General features: G+C 34.7%; 1 protein-coding gene across 2 annotated transcripts in view; it reads right to left on the bottom strand.

The window, feature by feature from the left end:
- LRMDA (leucine rich melanocyte differentiation associated) overlaps positions 1-22,316 on the bottom strand; it is a 677,461-nt gene that overhangs the window by 264,754 nt on the left and 390,391 nt on the right. The window lies entirely within an intron of this gene.

Raw genomic sequence — 22,316 nt, forward strand, 5'->3', positions numbered from 1 at the left:
ACTTAGGAATTTCTAAAGACGACTGTAGGCATTTCAACAACACAACACTCTGACTCACTGAAATGGAAGGAAGAAGCTTCAAAGAATAAAGTGTTTTGTCACAGAAATGTGGCTGCTGTTTCAAGACAGAAATGTTCATTACTGTTTGTAGTCCACATTTCAACCTGTAAAGGCATCAACACTCAAAGGTATTTGTACTGTGTGAAGTACAGACACAAAGAAACAGACTTGCATTTAGAAGTCAGAACTACTGCTACTTGGAAAACTATATGATTCAGTGGCATTGATAGCATTCAGGTTTGTTGAACTCATTGGAACAAGATCATTTAATGATGCGTTAGATGTAGACCTGGCTACTATATAGCAAGACACGATCTCCCGACCTTACCAGCAGTGGGGAGTGAGAAAGAGGCTGTGTGGTGCTTTGTTGCCAGCTGCGGTTAAACCATGATATTGAATTATTCTTAAATTATTGTTTTTTCTGCAGCATATATCAAACTGTGATCACTGCTGAAATTACAAAGTTTTGGTTTTGTTTACTTCATTTAAAAGATGGACATGTGTTCTCATTGACAAAGTGTGATAATAGATGTTAGATCTCTCTAAGGTAGCATAAAGTTAATATAAAACATACATTAGCATTCTATTTGTGGCTAAAAAGAGGCACTTAACAATCTGACTTTTCATATTCAAAGACTTATAATTTATAATTTATGTTTCATATTCCTTTTTCCGCTGTCCTTAACTATTAGGTAGATATATCATCTAGTTGATGAAAGTCTGGGGAGACATGCAGTGTTTATTTCTTACCTATGGAATGATTATTTGTTTTTAATGTGATGAGATGGGAAGTTCATGGGTTCAAGTCTTCTAATGAAAAAAAAAAATTAATGGAACTTCTGTATCTTTCTTGGTAAAAATTACTTTTTACTTTGTATTTTCCTATAAACTTTGACAAACATTACAATGTTCATAGTTTTCTGTCTCAAAAATAGCATCTTTTTTACTATACTCCCAAGTTTATGTTTTTAAGTAATATGTATCTGTAAATGCACATTTTATTTATATCAGATTTTACATTATTTTTTGAGCTTTCTTCACTATATGTACATGTTTTCATGGCTCATAACCATGAAAACATGGTTTATTCTTCCAGCAATCTTACTGCTGGTTTATTCTTCCAGCAATCCTAGAATCACAGGAGTTTTCTCTACAGTTTTCTCTGTACAAATAAATAATTTGGGGTTTACATTTATTATTCAGTAATGTCTTGGGCAGTGATTCATGGTGGGGAGGGATAGGATGACATTTCAGCTCAAAATTATTTCTTATTGGTACATATAAAGCTTTTGAACTTGACATAACTGAAATCCTGACAAGCCTAACTACAATTTATTAAATTAGGTACAAAACTTTCCATTCTGCACTAGGTGGGGGCAGCATGTTTCTCCAAAAACAGTGATGTCCAACTATCTGCCAAGACGTGACCACTGAGAGCAATTTCTAGCTTGAATAATAGTAGGCATTTTCTGAAACCAATTGCTACTCTGCAGTTTGATCTTAATTGGTAAAGTAAACTTAATTATTTCTCTCCTGAGATGGAATTGAGACTACTTATGTATTTAGAAATATGAAAGCAGAACATTAACTCTGGAAGTTGCCTCCCATCAAACCTCAACATGTTGCCAGTGACACATCACAGTGATCCATCACAGCTTACTAAGACTATCACCAGACAAGACAGATTGTCTATAACAAGCATTGTGGGTTTTACTCAAGTGATTTACAGCAAGGTTTATGGGAAATTATTTTCTACTACAATGAGCATTTTGATGAACAATAGCTCTTCAACTCAGGAGTATTATCTCCAGAAATGTTACCTACTTCACAAACAATGAATGTTGCACAGCAAACAGATCAAAGAAGTATTTAAACTATTATTCAACAGTCTGTGACACAGTTTTAATATTTTTAATATTGTTAAATGAAATTAATTTTTCAAATATTTCTTATGAAATGTAAATAAACTGAAGAATTTTCTGCGTAAAATGTTAATGTGTCTTGTATAATGTTAAATACTATTTTCTGTTGACATTTATCCCTGTCCCTGGATGTCTTCAAGGTCAGGTTGGATGGGGCTTTGAGCAATCTGGTCTAGTAGAAGGTGTCCATGCCCATGGCAGGGGGGTTGGAACTGGATGATCTTCAAGATCCCTTCCAACCCAAACCATTCTATAATTCTATGATTTAGCAAACCTCATCCATGACCACTATCAACTCTGAAAGGACTCAGTCATACATTTGTTTGAAAAACTGGTGAGGCTATTCTATTATGAATTTCACTGTGAGAGAAAAATCACTGAGAAATACACTTGCAAATAAGCCAACTGATAATTAAGTGATTTCTTGAATTCTTTAGTATTAACAGCAAACAGACTTTCGAGGGTATCTTGACACACTATACCTTTAAAAAACCCACTATTTTCCATATAATTTTTCTGTCCTTTCCTCTCACCCCCAACAAAACTATCTTACAGACCACCACAAAGCTATTCCTATTCAGTGAAATTGTTATGCAACTACTCTAAAGTCAAGTTCATTTACATTAAGGATACGTAGTCCAAAATGTAACAACAGTACTTTAAGAAGTTAATATGTTTAATTAATGTATCAGTACAAATAACCTGCAATTACTAGCTTGTTAAATACAGATGGATTTCCTGGAAATACGAAGAATTTTGTGCTTGGTTACTTTAACAAAACTTAATCATAGGTAGAAAAAAAGAAAAATGAGGAACAATCTTTGATAAAAGGTGAATTTGTGGGAGATATGAAGGTCACTGAAGAAAAGTTTAGGAAAAGTGACACACGAAGGATTGAAAAGAAACATGAATGTAATGACATCATTTGTGAAAAAATATGTGTTAGTAATGCAAGTGTAGATTAAGGCATCTCTTTTAATAAGGGGCAGGAGGTTTTTTTATTCTTAAAATGAGAAGATTATAAAGAAACTTTGAATCTTAAGAAGAGTTTTGCAAAATCTTCAGCAGTTGTGGAGTCATGCAATTGTAAGACAATCTTTGAACTGGAAGTGTTTGTTAATATTCTGTCCCATCTTTTCATATCTTTTAGGGAAGTTTTCTATAAAAGGAAATCATTATTGCTCACTTTAGTTGTTCTGAGAATTTCCATTCCTGTTTGTATTTAAAAGGACATAATGTAAATATTCGTAAATAACAAATAATAATAATAATTAAAAAAAAAGCTGAAAATCCCATTATATTTAAGAATTCACAGAGGAAGATGACGTATGGATGCTTTTAGTTCTTGATCTACCACTTGGATCCATCACCAGATCTCTAAATGGGCAAGATCCCACTACATAACTCTTCAAGGACCTTCACCATCTCTACACATGTTATTGAGAGTATTCCTAACTGTTCATTGCTTAACCATTATGTTTTTAACTTTTCCAACAGAGAAGCTAAGAACTGAGCTGACACGGCAGTTACAATTCTTGATGGTTTTACCAATATAGGACACAGTACCCCAGCAGACCCCATGTATACAGATCAGGGATAAAATGTAAAATGACATTAGCTATCGCATGTATGGACTGAATATCTAACTCCTCTTTGCAATGCTACCTGTCCAGTACATCTCAAAAGATGTGAATTCATTAGACTGTCTTCAAATTCCACTATTTTTGACATTTAGAAGAAGCAAGCAATGCTTTAACTCCAAAAGAGAATCTAACCTATATTGGATAATGTCATCAAACTAACTGATCTCCTTCTATGTGCATTAAAAGGCTGTGTTAATATTACACTTGGGGCCACTATAAATGTCTTACATTGCACACATTTAGGATACATCAAAGTTTTATCACAGTCATTACAAAAATGTCTCTTCAAACTATTTTTACACTAATAAGATGGTCTTCAATTGAATAAATTGCAGTTACAGAGTGATTACCACTGTTACAACTTACATTTAGTTCACAGGTTAGTACAGTGATGGATAACATGCAGAGAAAAAAATTAATGTACGATTCAACTTTATAATTTGTCACTAACCAGGTTAAGTCATAAGTAAAAGTTGAAATGTCAAATCTACTTGGAAGATATAAGGCAATAGATGTTCCACTTGCTTCTGAAGTGCACACCCAATAACATAATATTATTTATGCAGACAGGGTAAACACATTCTCTTAGCCCACACTGCAACATATTTTGTCTCAAATTAGCCAGTAAATCACTACTGCAAAAGCTATTAACAATCATAAAGCCTTTTGAGTTTTACAAGGTGTTCGTAATAGGCCATTCCATATGATTTATATGAAAAACATGACTTAGGTCTTCAAATGCAAGTATCTTTGGACGTGGGGCTTGCTGTGCGACTTTTGCTATCTTTGAGATTATACGTAAAACTTAAATCTTTCTTAATATTAGTCAGACAAACGTAGTGATAAAACACAATACTCAGAAGAATTTCTATTAAAAATGTGCTTAATTTCGATGAATGAGTCTTACATGGAAATGCTGTCTTTTAAATGGAACTTAAATAGGTTTCAATAATAGATAGGATTAAATTCATCAGGAAGTACTTCAAAACAGACAAAAGCAGTTATAATCACCAGTTATGTGGATCTGGGGACAGTTCTTCAAAATACAGAATTTGTTAACTAAACTGGTATCCATTAAATTACATTTAACAGAAGTCTAAGTCTTTGCCAAATGAGCATTAACTTGGTGTATTTTAACTGTTGAAGTGGTAAAGAAACATAACACTTCTTTAACTGAATTCTGCTAGGAAGGTTTCAGAGAGGGTTTTCCTTCTGTTTAACTTCTCTGTAATGGAAACATCTGCATTATCTAAATTTTTCTTAGCTTCATTCAAGATGACGTACATTTCTGATCCCACAAGATAAACTGCTTTACACTTCTAGCTTCCTCCCATCCAGTTGAGTTGTGTCTTTTCTATGTTTTTTACAACTTTTTTCCTATCAATGCTTCTCAAATCAACTTACAGACATGCTGTTTTAAACAAAGAGGAAAAGTGGACTTAACGTTCAGATTTTCCATCACCTACTCTCCACAGCTACAGCCTGTTTTCACTTCTCAAGAGCAGCTGCTGCAGCTCTAGTCTAGTCTATTCATCAGCTACCAAAGTGCAGCTCTTAAGTTGATAAAACTAAGCAGATCTACTCTTTACAAACTAAATTACTATATTTTAGAGCCAGTTAAAAACGAGAGAGAATTAGAGAAATAAAAATAACTTTTTTCCTCTAGAAGAACCTGGAGGTATGATTGTACCAAACTAACTTTAGAAGTGTCCAGAAAATTAAATTAAGCTAAATAAATTAAAAGTTAAAATTCTACACTTGCTACTTTGAGACTTACTTACTTCCCTAATGACCTTAGTTAGAGAATCAAATACAAATAAAAAATAGAAAAAAGAGCCCAGTTAACAGAAGAAAACTCAAAAGGAACTAAGAGAGGAGTTAATTATAAAACTTGTAGTTTGTGATTCCAGAATTGTCTATAGGACATTCATTTTTAAAAAATAAAAAATTCATATATATGAAATTGAAGCAGTCTAAGGCATCTATATTTAAAGCACATTAATCAGGGAAAAAGTTATTCTTGAAAACATAAGCTTTTCTAATACACCCTGGATTTCTTCTTGAAGGGGTGGCAAAGGCAAAGGCACAACAAAAGGCAAACTAACCTAAACTGTAGTGACTGCAAAGTAAGGAAGTGTTTCAGGATTATTGCATTTTCTTGTAATTTGATCACATCCTTCTGACATTAAGATTATTTCAAATCCTACCACTTACATAGGAGTCAATCTGTCCAACTTCAGGAAGCAAGGGCAGGTAGAGAAAGATAGAAAAGGAGATCCAAGGAAAAGAAACAATGCGTGTGGTGGGAGTGGTTCTGACCTGACGAAATGCATTCATCAATTCTTATTTCAGAGACAGTAATTAGATCCACACTGCAGTAATTGTCTCTCAACCCCTCTTTGTCTGAGTGGCATAGAAAGAATTTGGGATCAACATGTTCTATATACAAGGTGGGAAAGAGAACAAAGTAATAGTAAGAACTATTTTCTGGAGTGGATAATCTTCAAGGGTACACTTAAAATGTGACAATATGGTAGTTTCAGGAGCTTCAACTCTGAGAATTTCTATTACCGCTAGATTCTGAAGACGTACCAAAGATTCAGGGATAATAAATGTATAATATTAAAGGAAATGATTGTTTTGGAGGGCTGTGGTTGGATGGTTTCTATAAATAGACATCTAAGCATGCAAATGCTGGTATGCATATGTCATATATCTATGGCGTATATGTCACATATGCAGTGGCATATGTGACTGAACCCAAGTATACTTGTCCCTTATATAAGTCGGCAAGAATTACCAGAAAGTTATGCTACTACTGGGAGATTTGTCTCCAGTGTTGCCAGAGGTCTGTGCTATGCATAAGCACACCCTGGATGTTTTCCTTATTCTAAAAGCTATCAGCAACACAAGGAATCTTGCGCCTGCTAACAGTGTTGGAGCAGTAGCAGAACAACAGTCGCCACTAACACTACTTTGATACTGGTTCAATCCACTTCTACTATGTGCAATTTGTCTGTGGCAAATATTTATAGATTTACAGATATCTGCAGGAATCAACTATGAATCATAAGATACTGCTGCATGAATGCCATAAAATCATGAATTGTATGTATTAAAGAAGGAAAAAGAAAAAAACCCAGCATTAGCTGCTATACAACCTCAGACCAGCATTGCTTCATTAGGTATAAGAGTCAAAACAAGGCTGGCTGTGGATAACCTCAGCAAGGGCCTGCACACATGAGAAACAGCTTCAACATTATCAAACATGCTAATCTGTCTCAAATCAAATGGGCAATTACTTTGCTACTTCCATGAATTCTGAGGCAAGTATAATTTGATAGTTAGACATTAATAAACCTGTTTCATGGATCTTACCACTATCTGATAAAAAAGCTTTTTTTTACTTAGAGTAAATTTAATGTTATTAAATAAAGTAAACTCATATCTGGCTAAATAGGCTTCAAGAGTGTTAATCTTAGCCTAAAGCATTCTAATGGATTGACTCTTCCTCAGTAGGCTATATAAATATTTATAAAGACATCACATGAAGAGCAGATCTGACACAGGGCTTTAAAAGACTTATCATCATGTAGAGAACTTGGAGAAAGACGAGATTTTTGTGAAGACAATGAAGCTCTTAGCCCTCAAAACACCCTCTTTTAAATCCCAGAAGGCTGGTAATAGCACACAAATGTATGTCTGAATCTACACAAGATTTGCATCAACGCCATGATACCAGCCTTCCAATAGCCTTCATGCTCCACAGGCTGCCTTACAAGATTCTCTTCTTACCTGGCCCATCATCTTTTCTTGATAGACAGCTTTTTCCACACCCCTAACAAAGGAAAAAGTCATTATGCTATTTTTTTCTGACTTGTTTCTGAGAGGGGAAGAAAAAGCACTGAAAACCTACATGAAAGCCAAACACGCAGTCCATTCTCCCTTTAAATAAATAAGTCTTCGCCAATACAAATTGCATCAGAAAAGCAAGTATTTCTTTGAATAGTGCAGAAAAGAAAGCATGAAAGCCTGTCTCCACTGATAACACAGTTTATTTCTAGCCATTGCACTTCAGGGAGGATTTTCCTACGGATACAAAGTCTAGGTCTGGAAGTTCAGCCACAGGAAAAGTAAATTATTTATTTTATTCCCACTACAGCAAGTTTCTACCAACTTAAACTATTCCATCACACCGATATTATAGATCAGAAAATGACAGACCAGCAGTTTAAGCTCTTCTCCACCTTGACATCAAGTACCTATCATTTATAATTTACATGGCATATTAGTATTTGATTTGACTATTTCTTTAAGAGAGCATATATTTTCTGCCACACAGAACCAATATATTGTGTATCCAGCTTAACACTCACCAAGATAATTCAGTGTTTTCATCATTATTATCAGTAGAGGGATTAGAAGGGACTACTCTCATCTTCAAGTACCTATAGTATAGGCAAAATCTTCAGTTGAACCTCTTCTCCACATAGAAGCCAAAAGAAGATACTAATTTTTCAAATTTGCAGTACCAAATTTGTCTATCTATCTACATACAACATTTTGACATTCTCTGACTGAAAATAAACTTGAAATTAACTTCCACGATCACTGAACAGTCTATGCTCCAACGTAGCTGCTTTGCAGCTGTAAAACTGCAAAGAATATTAGGTATGCGCCTTGCTCTCCCAGACCACAGGAGCCCTCATGTTAACTTCACTGTATCAATATTAGACAAGATTTATAGGGTTGAATTAATGCATTTTAGGTTTAATTGGAGCTCCATAAATTTTCAGTAGTCCTGCTTCAGCCAGCCATTTTTGGTTTCCCATGCATTCTGGGCAGAAGGTAGAAGGCCAGGCTGCAAAGGACAAGACAGCCACTGACTCTGTATACAGCAGTTTTTACAAGCCAAACCATATTTCACTAGGGGTTTATTCAAATCAAAAAATAGATTTCCCACTTGCCAAAATATGACCTCAAGAGGACAAACAAGGAAGTTCTCTAACAACAACATATCTATTCATTTCGACTTGGGGGGAGGTGGAGAAGAGGGTGGAGAAAAAGAGTACTTCACATAAATAACAGTTCTTCAGAGGTTCTTGCCAGAGAAACCAGTTAACATATGGGTGAGAAAAAGACCCCAAAGCTATGTTGCTGTTGCCTTGAAATCAAGAAGTTGTTATGAAAAATCAGATCTCTCTAGTTGCATGTCCAAAAATAAATCAGGAAAATCCATTCTATTCTTTTTCTTTTCTTACTTACTGACAAATGTCAATGGCTTCGAAGCAAAGCTTCCCAGAAAGTTAGGTATGTCCTCTACTGAGGAGCCATGCACCATTCTGGCCTGGTACATGAACTCAACTTAAAGATATTTTTCTATTCATAATCTGAATTATTTTCTCATCTTGTAAGATTTCTCTGCTGTCAGAGATAAACAATAAAATCTAGAGTACTACTCCTATCAGTGAATTACCTGTATAGCTGCTGCTGAAAATATTGCCAATGCAATATTTCTTTATATTTAGAGAATGATTGGTTGTTTTGAAACACGAATCATGTGTGCAGACATCTGAATGAGTTCTGCTCTGGAAAGACCATTTGACATGGCACAAATCTATGTTTGTTAGCTGACCACTCCTTCAGAGTCTATCCTGAAAGAGTAAAAGTGGATTCAAAGGTTTTCTTCATATGAAAGAAGAATTTGGTGCCACACTTACAGTGCTTTTGCCTAGTCCTGTTATAGTATTCCATCCTTCAAAATTGCACACTTCTTTGGCTTGTTATTTAGAAGTAAATAGTACTGTAGAGTCTTATTCAGACCATAAAGATATGAAACATCATCACATAAGGGAAAGGGAAAAAGCTGGGGGACATTATACAAAACCAACAGTTAAATTTAAGCAGACCTGAGGCAATGGATTAATACTGTGGCCTGTTAGACATCTCTGGAACAATATGCAATATGAAACAAAGCACAAAACTCCAGTAAAAATGCCTTCAAAGTGAACAAGTTCTCCAAGAATAGCTCTAAGACCCAGCAACACCAGTTATTTTATGCTTTATGTTCAAAAATCCAATGGACTTGACCTGTACCTAACTGCAAAACATGCAAGTGACATCCTGTTTCAAAATCAGGAATGCTATTTTTCCATAGAACTATGTACAGTTTCTTCCAGTTCATGCTTGATGGGCCTGACAAGAACATGTAGAACAGGAACACTCATTGCCTCTACCACTCCGCTGTTTCCTAGAGAGACTGCTTCTCTGGTACATCCACCTTCCACTTTGAAACAAACATTTAGTTCACATTTTCTCTTGCAACTAATAATGATAATAGCCTGACTGCTTACTCCTATTTAAATGTTTTACATAAATTTTCAACCCTTGGTGATTAGGTAACACCCATACACCATAATGACACATGCTTAGTAGAAAATTACAAAAGCAATGCAAAGAGCATTATTATTTTCATATAGATGCAAAATGCAACAGTGAGACTCACAAGCACTGTCTGGTACCAGTATAATAGCAGGGGTAAAAATAGGAGAATGCAATAATAAGAGACACACATGCTACAGTGGATCCACCTCCTTGCTTACAAGAATTACCAGTTAAATTCAGTCAAATTCATATCGTATTACTGAAGCAGGATCCTGACTCCACAACATGACTGCAGATAGTTGTGTATTATTTCAATAAAATGTTTTCTTCCTCATTCACATACTTTCTGTATGTATTCACACTAACAGTCCTTTTGATAAAACCCTCCAGAAAACAATTAACTTTAATAGTTCTTCTGCAGCTAAAGCTGCACAGCGAGGTGGCAAATATGAATGAGCTTCCTACAGCAAAACTTAAGCCTTCAAAGGAATTATAAGAAAAAAAAGATTACAGGTTCTGCACTGCTTCTGGGGTGTAATGATTATTTGTGATAAATGTACCAAATCCCCCCAAAACTACACCCATTGAAACTTCATATTTAGGCTGATTTGCTTTTCAATTCATATAGACAGCACAGTTGTGTACAATCTTTAAACAAGTAAAACCACAGAGAAATGATGAGAGATTTAAGAGAAATAAAAGCATGATCAGGTAGTTTGTAATCTTCTTTTCTCTTATTCTCCTCCCTACAGCTGCATTAAATTGCCTGTTGAGAACAATAACATATTTGTGCTTTTATAGGTAGAATGATTTGTATTATGTAAAGATTTGGCCAACAGAGTAAAGATGCATTCACACTGAGTTGGATTACATGCTGTTAATAATTTTCTGGATGCTCTAGGGGACCAATAATTCTGGAGGACTACAGATTAGCATTTGAATATATGCCTTGTAATACATCTCAAAGCAGACTTTTTTTAATTTACTTTTTGCCATTTTTCTAGAACCACACCAACCAGAAATGAAATCACTGAAAGCATTTTGGAGGAAAAAGTATACCACGATCAAGTTTTTATCCCCCACCCCCATACAATCTTAAGAGTACACAGAAAATCTGTCTTTTCCCAACTCCCACACCATTTCAATAGCTTTCATTAGAATGTCAGACTACCCAGAATATGGGATCAGGCTGGCAGTACTGTTTTATGCATGCTGAATAAATGGGTAACTCAGCAAGCAAACCAGAACCTGTTGTTCTGAATAAAAGCTCAAGCTATCTAGAAAGCTGGTTTTGCTGTGGGCTAGCTTCTCTTTCAGAAAGCAATTTTAAAATACAGTATTTTATAAAATTAATAAAATCCCTCACATTGCAGAGAAATACTTCTCAAAATATGCTAGCATTCTTTTCTTATTGAGTATAAACTTCAGCATATACCAGTCTTGTATTTCTGTTTTCACAAAACACTGAACTCTTTTGCTCACCATTTACTAAACATTGAAATGCTTTGTAAGCTGTGTATGTCTTTTCATAGTTTTTGAAATACATACTACTTCAGAACAGTCTAAAAGTATATTCTCACACAAATTCAACTGGGAAGCATACTACAGTGTTTCTTATTTAATAAATTATTTTTCTTAGCATTATAAGGTTCATCTAGCAAGTACACATCCAAGGGACAAAATATATTTTTCATGACCTTTGGTCCTCAGTTATAATTAGTTGTCTGGTCCCAGTTGTTTACAGTGTAAACAATGACTGATAAACTCACACTGGCTGCATGTATTTATTACAACACAGCTGCCAACTGTCTAACCATTCTAATAAAAAACTATTTTCTAAGGTTTATGTTTTATTGCATGTATGACTCCCTTATTGGTTAGCATTTTGGAGTTGTGGAAAAGGTTATGAATTTAGAAACTGACTGCATTTATATCATATTTAAAACTTAATGCCATTTTATTAAAGACATATGGGCCTCCAAAGTACACATATTAAATGTCATGTAAGAAAAGTAGCAGTTTAAATCATGGTCAAATTCATTTTTGACGTGACTCCTGAGGCTTCCCAAGATCTGAACTATTTCTTTGTAAATCTGGCAGTTTAACCACACTCATAAATCACTTTCAAAGCATATTATTTCTTAATTTTACTGCATTAGAGAGCATTTGGCCTACACAGTGAACTGTTTGTAACTGTTACGTGAACAACGTTGTATATTTAGTCTTACAATGTGGGAAGAAAAAAAAAAAGGTCTTAATTTCTCAATCCTGAATTTACTTATTTTAACTCAAACGCTACATTTCCTAGTAAAACTTGCCAGAGTAAGATATATAGGATAGTTTGCTGTATTGATGTTAAAAGAAATCTTAATCTCCTTCTCTTCAAGCTCATAAATTAGAAACACAAAGGCAATTGTAATTTTATCATTAAGAAAATATCCCACAGGCTCTTTTACAAGAAAGAATGCTTAAGGTTTTCAAGCCCCACCACAACTGAAAGAGCAACGAATCATCTCTGGGACAATGCACATGCATTTACTAGGTATGTATAATGATAAAATGGCATTTGATACATTAGAATTGAAGCATACCTTAAATATACTTAAACATTATATGCACTTAAGGACAGATTCTCTGCCAGCTAAAGTCACAAAAAACCCTCGCTCCAAAACAGATCATTCACAGAACAGGATTGAAAGCAATGCTATTTTTGAGAAATTATTACAGTATCACAGTATGCTAGAGATTGGAAGGGACCTCAACAGATCATCTAGTCCAATCAATTCAAATTATCAAATTATCAAATTATCAAATTATTGATATTTTCTTTACCAGAGAAGTTCTTAATGGCAGAGTTAATGACAATTTTTATGTTTTGAAATGCATATTTTGTCCTCAGATGCTGTGAACAACAAAGATAATTTAGGACAACAACTTATTTCTTCAAACTGAACTCAAATCCTCAGTCACAAATGTTTTTGAACTTTCTGTGCATAACCAAAGTCACCAAATCTGTAATATTTTATGTCAGCTCCATTGCCTGAAAAATGGGCAAAATGCTCTTCTGTTAAGGTTTAAAAAAATGAAAAGGTGGGTCTGTAAAATGGATATGATTTTTTAAAAGAAGTAAAAAAAGTAAGGATATTCAAAGTTCAGAGAAATCACAACATGATTTTGGTGGAAGACATGTTAAGCGCTTTAAAGGGTGCTTGGATCAGGATAAATTTGTTTATGCCTTTCGCCTAAATCAATAGAGATTCCAAGAGTGTGGAAACTGACTGTATAAAGACTATCATTACACTGCCCTAAAGTCTATTCAAAATCTGTTGCTTCATTCAAACTGGGTAATATTTTCAATGGCAAGCCTGATTACGACAAGCTATAATTAGCTCTGTATTTTTTAACCAGGCACAGAATTCAATAAATTATTCTCACCATATTTTAACACGATGAGGTTAGCATTCAACTAACATTCATGAACTGGAACCAGAATCTGTAACTTCAATATGATTTTAAGGAAACAGACGAAACTGTGCTGCGACCTTTTTCTTTGATGAAGGGGGCAGTTTTAGAAACTCAGGCAAAAAAGTTCAGGATTTCTTACAAAATAGCCCTTTGGCCTAAACATTACTGGTAAGGGTGGAGACAAGGGGAGAAATATTATTCCTTCTCTGAAAACAAATTATTCATTCTTTTTCCTGAAGTAACTCATAAACCAGCTACAAAACAGTCATGCTCTTAGCTGCAAATGATGATAGAGTGACTGGCATCCTTGAGATTTCAGAAGATGACTTCATCACTATCAGCCCTCTTGGATCACATTCTAGCTGATGTTAGTGCAGGGGAGGATTACTGTTATAATGCTCTGGTGCTCTTTTGCAGCACATGGTCGCTCTTTCAGCACAACAGGAAAGGCAGGATTCAGCCACTTAAACACAAGCTGCTTCTGCTGTAGAAGCCTCCCACAGTGGCTCCAGAAAAGTTTACATCTTTCATAGATACTTAACTGCCATCCCTACAGGTACCTGCTTTAAACTTTAGGGTTTAGATACTTTGGGATTTAGATACTTTAGAGTATCTAAAATGACACTAGACTGCTATTTTTAGGTGCTCATGTTATTTCCAAAGAAATAGAACAGTACCTTCAAATCCAGAAAAATTACCCTGTAAAGACTGGGGGAAGCCATCAGTAATTTAGACCCTAGGATTTGCCAACAATAGAAGAGACTACTGAAAAACAGAAGAGTACACAGAGATGTACTGACAACAACTGTATAGTCTAGATGACTTGCGATTAGTCATTTCATGGATATTAAATTGCGTATGAATGTGCAATTTAACAAATCTTATTATATAAAACTCTATAAACCTTTAGCTTTTTTTACCTTCTTCAAAATACCAGAAACCTAAAACTATGTGGCAATACAAGTTGGTGTGAAAGAATAAGTTGTAATTGTGAGAGCGTGCTATGCAAAAAAAAATATTTAAAGGTTCACACAATGTTCCTATGTATGTGAGAATCACGTTTCCAAAAACATTATAACCTCTGCTAGGGAGAATGCCTAGAGAACTTGGTTAAGTTAACGTAAAATACAACTCTGTTTACATCATGATCTCCCTGACAGCATGTCGTCCATTACTGCAAGACACAATTCTGGAAAGATCACAAGACAAATTATTTTTGTCTTCATATGCGTGACCACATTTATCTCTAACAGCTGGTGAGCTTTTGATGGGTCAGTGAAACAGTGAAGCCAGGTCTTAACACAGCATACATACACACCACAAAGCTTGCTGTGAAACAAACAAAAAAAATTAAAAAATTAAAAAATAGAAAACATCACCTGTGGTAACAGTCAAAGAATAGCCCAAGAGTTTTGCCAATTCCATATTAAGCATATTTGGGTTTGTTGGGGTTTTATTGGGTGGGGAAGGTATTTTGACAAAACGCAACATATGAACTCTTATGCCTAATAATGGTGTCATCTGATAATGAGATCCACTGCATTAGTGAAAAGAACCACAGAAGAGTTCATTAAGGTCTGCTTGTACAGCAGCAGCCTTTTCATTTCCAAAAGAAAACCAAACAGAACTTACAGGATAAAATTCTAGCCATATTGATCCATTGGGAATTTAAACCAATCACAATTCTTGCCATACTGTCTGATATCACAGTATTACATTCTGCTGAATAGCATTTTGTTAAGTAGACTGAATAAGCTGATCACAAGACAAAAGCCAGACCATATGCTTGCAGCATCTACAAACTGAAGTTTCCATACTTCTGAACCCATGAAGAGAACAATAACAACAAAAGAAAGTATATGAAATAACAGCAGTAATAAATGTCATGTTAGCTTCTTCGATTAAAAGGATGTGTTAATGAGATGTAGTACCTACTGCCATTCATCAGAGAACCTCTTAAGTGTTTTACAAATATTAAATAAGTCTTACAAAGGGATTAATTTGCTCATTCCTACTGAAAGACAGACACCTTTCAGGTGCTAAGTAGCAGCTGGTTAACTAGCACACTGCAACACTACATAACAGTTTAGGGCATAAGGTGGAGAAGAATGCCTTAGTAAATTGAGACTGCAGAGAAATCCATGGAGGCAGAATGTAATTACCTGAATTGGAACCAGGCCAGGGCTCCAGGAGTAACACCACTTCCTATCTGAAAAGTGCACTGGGATCATTAATAGCTAAATGGACATGGGCTTCGTGGCAATCATGCTCTCTTTTTAAAGGGATAATATTACGAAAGAGACATCACCTTTTGCATTCTGTACTTTCAATAGTAGTTAGACACTGAAATCTAGTCCACCTAATACATGTCCAAAGAACTAAATCTATATCAGTTTCTCAGGAATTATCACCACAAGAACAAACAATGAAGATGACTCTTCCCCTCTATCCTAACACACATTAAACACACTTGTTTATTCTTCCGTTTTGACAGCTGGAATTACAGCAGGCTAAGCAAAGAGGATACATCCCCTTGTTATTCCAGCAGCTGCATATTTGCAGCTTAGTCCCCACTGCTTAAACTCACTGTGTTTCTCAACTCCCTTTAAACGCTTTTGCTTGCAGATTCAACTACTGCATGCAAGCTTCTTACTTTCCAAGCTCTTTGTAGCTTGGATTCCCATCTTCAACTTTACTATCATAACTGTCTTCACTTCTATGGATACTGACCCTTCTCTTCCTACTGTTGGCTGCTTCTTCCCAAGCCTGCCTTTCGGTTTGCTTCAACACAGCTGTCCTTGCAAGCAGAAGGGCAACTCTTTACCAACTGGTCTTAGTAGACTGCTCTAGATCCCATTATTATTTCCACATTTTCCAGGAGCAAGAGCTTCCTCACATGATGCACAAATTCACAGACAGATCAAATATATTATTAGGCTTCTTCACTAGGAGGACATGCTATGTAGCAATGCAACACTAGTCTGCTACTGAACATAGGCAAAGACAGCGGGATCTATCGCACAATAACTTGAACCAAAGAAAAGAATCTATGGCTCTTCATCATACGCACATTTAATCTGATATATAACCAAAGGAAATGTAAAAGAAGGCAACACAATATTGCTAATTACTGAATTATTTCATTCAAAGATTATGTTAGGCAAGATCCAAACTACAGTAGCACTGCTTGCTCACCTGTATCGTTATATACTGTAACTGTATGTTCACAGGTCTACATACCTTTTCTCACAGTGTCTCACAGGTTCTTTTGTGGAGTTCTATAAAACTCCATTAGCTGCTTGATAAACTAGCAGCTTCCTGCTTCTTAGTCTAGTATATACCTTTTCAGTCACACCTTAAGCCCCTTATCACTTGCACAACTACAATAATTAGATTTTCCATTTCTTAAAATTTCACGTTACTAATTTACCCTACAAGCACCATGAGTTGTGATAGCAGTTTTGACCTCTCAACACTAAATCAAGACATATCCATATTTTGGCAATAGATTTTTTGTGGCTAAAAAAAACTGAGGACACCTTTGTAAAGTTTTCTGAATAGGGTATTTATTAATGGAACAGCTCAAATTTCATTTCTGGATTCACCATGCTTTGTGGTGAGTTCATGCACACAAATGCATACCGTTGCTCTTACTGCAATGTTATTATCCAGGGGACATAGAGATATTCTCAGAGACAGAAAGGTAAAAAGTACTATTTGGTATTTCAAGAATTGGATCATATCCAAAAGTTTCTTCTGGTCTTCTTTATAACCAACTGGATAATAGAAACATAAAAATCTAAGCATCCAACTAAATTTAAAAAATTTAAATGTGGATCAGTATACCATAAGGAATCAGAAAACAGAATGAAAGACGTAAGATAATCTCTCAGTTCTACAACACCTTGATCACTTCTTAACACTGAAATTTCACAATGCTTTTCTTATTTACTATTCTACCACATTAATCATTTCACCTATTCCCTGAAGGCCAAAAAAAGCCTTACTTCAATATGTCACACTCCAGTTTTAGACAAGTAAAATCCACCATTTTAGGAAAAAAAAAGCAAATGTTATTCACACACAATTATTTAATTATTTTTTTAAATAAAAAATAGACTTAAATATGTTTGCTTACATATGTTTTGTATCAAGGGATTTGCTTTAGATGAAGGGATTCTAAAACCAAAAAATTTTTAAATGACTGAACTTAGCTTTGCCTGTTTAGGTCTAGCAAGCACCACTCTTTTATCTCACAGATCCTACTCAGCAATGTTTTCTTTTAAACCATCAAAGTGTTCATAGATAGAAGTATAAATTCTGGATTTATTTTTTAATTATTTTTTATTCCTCTTTTTGATGGGTCCTTAAGGCATTATAAGCCAATCATGTTATGGACTTTTGCTCCAAAGTGCAAAAAGGAAACTTCAGTTTGCCAAAGAGTATCATGACTGCTACAATGTCTTTGAAGTCAATATTATTTACTGCATCACAGTCTAAGTTGGAGTCTTAAATTCATGATGTTGTTCTGTTTTAGTATGTGAAACCTTGATATTGGTCAATAAGAAACCCTATTATATAGAAGATCTCTTATATCTTACTAGCTAGCAGCTCATTGACATAATGATTCTTTATATTTTAAAAGCCCTTTGCTCTCTATCTACTCCAAATGACGTATGTTCATAAGTCAAGATCTCTACACAACAGTGCTGGAAAAAAACTGAAAAAAAAAACCAAACAAACCAAACAACTGAGCAATGCAGACGTTCTCCAAAGGTTTATCTTTGGTCATTGTATTTACTTTTTAAAACTAGAGCCATTTTCGTAATTTAGGGAGGGGGAAAAAAGGGTCCATGAGATGCTAATGCCTTGCCTAAATTCTTGGAAGCAAATAGGATATATCAATTGAAGAAAAATATGATTCTTCTTAAATAGTTAAGGACAAAAAGTACTAAAATCACTCCATGTAACAGTGTGAGCCATAATCACATACATTTATTACATCAAACACAGATATTAGACTTAGCTTTCTGGTTAAGCATCTCCATCTTAATTCCTTAGAGAACAAATGTTATGTCATGTTTCATAATTATAACTTGTAATGAAACAATGCATCTAAGGGTAAAAAAAAAAAAAAATCAAAATACCTATACTGCCATCTTTTGTTGTACAGTTTCCCTTATACCCAGTGGACAAAATGCTCTTGGTAAATTTGCACGAAAGCAGAATAACTCCACATAATATCAAGTCAGATACTTAGAAGTATACCTGCTGATGTTTAGGTTCTATAAGATGCAAGAGTATTACATGTGACCAAATGCATGCTGCTTGCTTTTGCCACTATAAATCCAACTGATAAAAATGCTAACCTTAAAAAATGAAGTAAGCTAAAAAACAATCGCTGGGTAGAGGGGTTGCAAAATACTGGGAAATATATGTATCTTATAAAAGGAAGTGCACTGACCCATGTAAAGCAATATTTAGACACTGCAGTGTGTATTCATAGCAACACACTTTAGATATAATGGAAATATCCACATTTTATCATCTAGATTAAATGATCATGAAAACAGACCTATAAAAGATGAAAATATGTGCTTTGATATATCATAATTTCATTTTGGTTATTTATATCATATGAAATGTAAAAATATGGAGCCTTAAAATGTATTCTCAAATCACATTCTGGTTTGCATCTCTAAGTTTTAAAAACGAAGCAGTTGGAAGCACAATTTATATACCTGTAAAGCAAAAAAGGGTACAGTTTTAAATAATTATGTCAAGAAATGACAACTGTACTCTTTGTAGAAGCAGGGATGAATAATTACAAAGCTGGGACATAATTAAGCAATTTTGACTGTCGTATTCTTGAGCTGTCTTTCTGATGTGAAGTGCTGTCATGCCCAGAAACACACTTCACACTGGACAGGCATCTTCCACTTTGATCTACACTATGCCAGTGAAATGAGGTCATGGTCTGGTCATTAAACAAGGCTGCCTCATCTGGCTTAGCGCCTCTTACCCAGCCAGGTTTACCCAATCTTTATTAAAATCAGGCATGATACAATGTTCAATATTTTGACAAAATAAAACATAAACATCACAGAATAATGAAGTTTAGCTCACTTACATAGTGAGATGGAACATTGCATTGTAACATTAAACTGTTTTCTAATAAATGACTGCATCTTTCCAAAAGACAGTCATATCACAAACAGATGTATTTTAAACAAAGGATGAAATGAAGCAAAGCACAAGAAAGTACTCTGTTATGCTAAAAAAAAAAAAAAAAAAAAAAAAAGAAAGAACAAATAGGGAAAAATGAGAGTAGAAAAATTTATATAAAATAAAATATTTATGACTTAGTGACGACTGGTGATTGCTAGATACTTTTGCACTTGAGCAAAACTAGTCAGATGGAAATTTCTTGCTTTTATTCTCATTTTTGTGTATTTTTTCTTGGTGGGGTATTTTGCTCTCCCAAGTATTTCATGTCAAGACTAAAATGAAAACAACTCACCACATCACAGCCTCTTTAGATCATCAGTGTTTTTTATGCTGAATAAGCCATACTATCTCCTACCTACCATAATGGGAAAAAAAAAAACAACCTAACTTAAGACTTTCTGTTGTGTTTTTTTTTTTTTTTTGGGGGGGGGAGGGAAGCGGGGAGCTGTTTGTGTGCTTGTTTCATTTTCTCTGAAAAAGCAACTCTGATAGGCTTATTGTTGTTACTACATCTGGCAGAACAACATTTCCATGTGGCATCCACCAGCATAAATACTAACCACTCAACTCTTCCTGGCAAGCAGAGGCTGACACAGTGACACTACACTGGGGGAAAGAAAGAAAACATTCTTATGAAGTTCACTATCAGAAGGGTATCACTAGGTCCACTTCTTAAGGAGTTTTCCTGATAAACAAACCAGGATATGCTGCAGCCTTCCTCTTAGTTTGGATCAAGGTGCATTCTCCTCTAACTTGTTTAAGAAAGCTTGGACTATATTACCACGAGCTGTCTGTTAAATTTCGCTGAAGCTGGTCAAAAATATCAACAAACATATGGGAGAGGAACTGATGAACAGAGCACACAAGATTCAGAAAACCTGACAGCTGAAGAATAAAAAATATTACGTATTCAAAATGAAACATATGATAGAATTTGAAAGTACAGTTATTGCACACACCAAGTTTGCGATATATAGAGGAATGCTGCTTAGTCTTTGAGTATAGCTATAAATAGCCGCATGTATACATATCTGCATCTAAAAACACACGCAGAGAAGACTCTATGAGTGTTCCTCAGGCATAAAAAGAGTTTGCATGCATGCATACTAAAAGCACGAATATCCTAGGAAACAAGCACAAATTTAAAACAATTTTAAGAGGTTTATAATATCAGCTCTGCATCCAATTTAATATTTATTTTAAATTAGCCACTTCTGTAATATGTATATAATATTGTATGATAAGGGTAATTTTGTAACACCTTAAAAAGCATTAATTCACTCCATGGAAAGCATTTACAATGATTTTACCATCAGCAATTTGTACCAAGCCATTTGTAAAGAAGAAAAAAAATCTTTAGTGTGGCAATAACAACAGTAAATTTGAGCCTTCTGCAAATTTGCTGAAATAAATGTATGTTTTAACATAAGACTTAGTGGGTAAATAATTCAAAACTATACAAAAGGTTCAATTACAGATATAAAAGATAAAGACGTTATCCTCACATTTGTGAAGTAAATTGCCCTTAGCTATTGACTGGTTTCATCTAGAAAAGAAACTTCAAATTTAAGAAACAGAAACATTCTGCTTTCTCTAACACTATTAAGTTGGTCAAAATTCAAAGAACTGACTCTGACATGAAAAAAAATCTAATTGCTAATAAAATTTAAAAGAAAAAACTTCACCAGATCCAAAATCTGATTAGGTAAGTATTCTAAAAGAAGATAATGCATGTATGCTACATCCAACACAATTCTGTTGTTGCATTTGGCCGGATTCAGCAAAGATGGCTCGGTGTGAATAATATATCCACAACAGATTAGAAATAAATTATTTCATTTATTACATAACTAAAGGCAGTGGTAAATGATCTATCAAAGCTATGCAAGTACCAGAACTGTTAACATTTTAGTAGTTAAAAGTGAACCAGCCTGAATAAATTTGTTATGCACTACGACTGTATTCATGATAATGCACTTATCTAGCAACACTGTTATGCTTCCAAACAGTTCATTTCCATAACTGCTACAATGTCATTCAGCATTATTGGAAATCTGCAATAAATTATTGATGTTGTATTTTAGAGAACAAAACAGCAAACAGAAAGCAAGTAGACTGAAAACTTGAGTGAAGTTTTAAGAAAGGTCTTCAGCACGAAAAGACTCTGCAGCTCAGCTTGCTCTTATCGTGTATCGATCAGCAATGGAAAAAGAAGGTAAAGGGGGGAATTCACATCTCATTCTGTTTGCATCAGCAGTATGCAGCACGCTCAGAGTTGATGCAAGTAGTATCAAAAGCTCAGATTACTGAAAATATCTCTCTGATTTTGTCAATGCTTGCTGCAAGCGACCACATTAAGAAACATCACTGAAAACTAGAATCAGCTGGTCCACTAAAAGCCAATAAACACTATAGGTGTGAGGTCTGCGACAGACATTTGTGTTTAACATACAAGGGAGGGGACAAGTTGTCAGAAAAATTGCATTCTTTCCCAAAAGCATATCACACAGTTATATATTTTTAGACAGGGTAAAAATATCCTTTTAAGCTCAGTGACACGTATTAGTCACTTTGTTACATGAAACAGAGGCTGGAAAACAGGAATTTGATAACA

Source organism: Pezoporus occidentalis, unplaced genomic scaffold, assembly GCF_034315485.1.
Source record: "Pezoporus occidentalis ecotype Australia unplaced genomic scaffold, CSIRO_AGI_Poc_V1 ctg116, whole genome shotgun sequence".
NCBI classification, from domain to species: domain Eukaryota; kingdom Metazoa; phylum Chordata; class Aves; order Psittaciformes; family Psittacidae; genus Pezoporus; species Pezoporus occidentalis.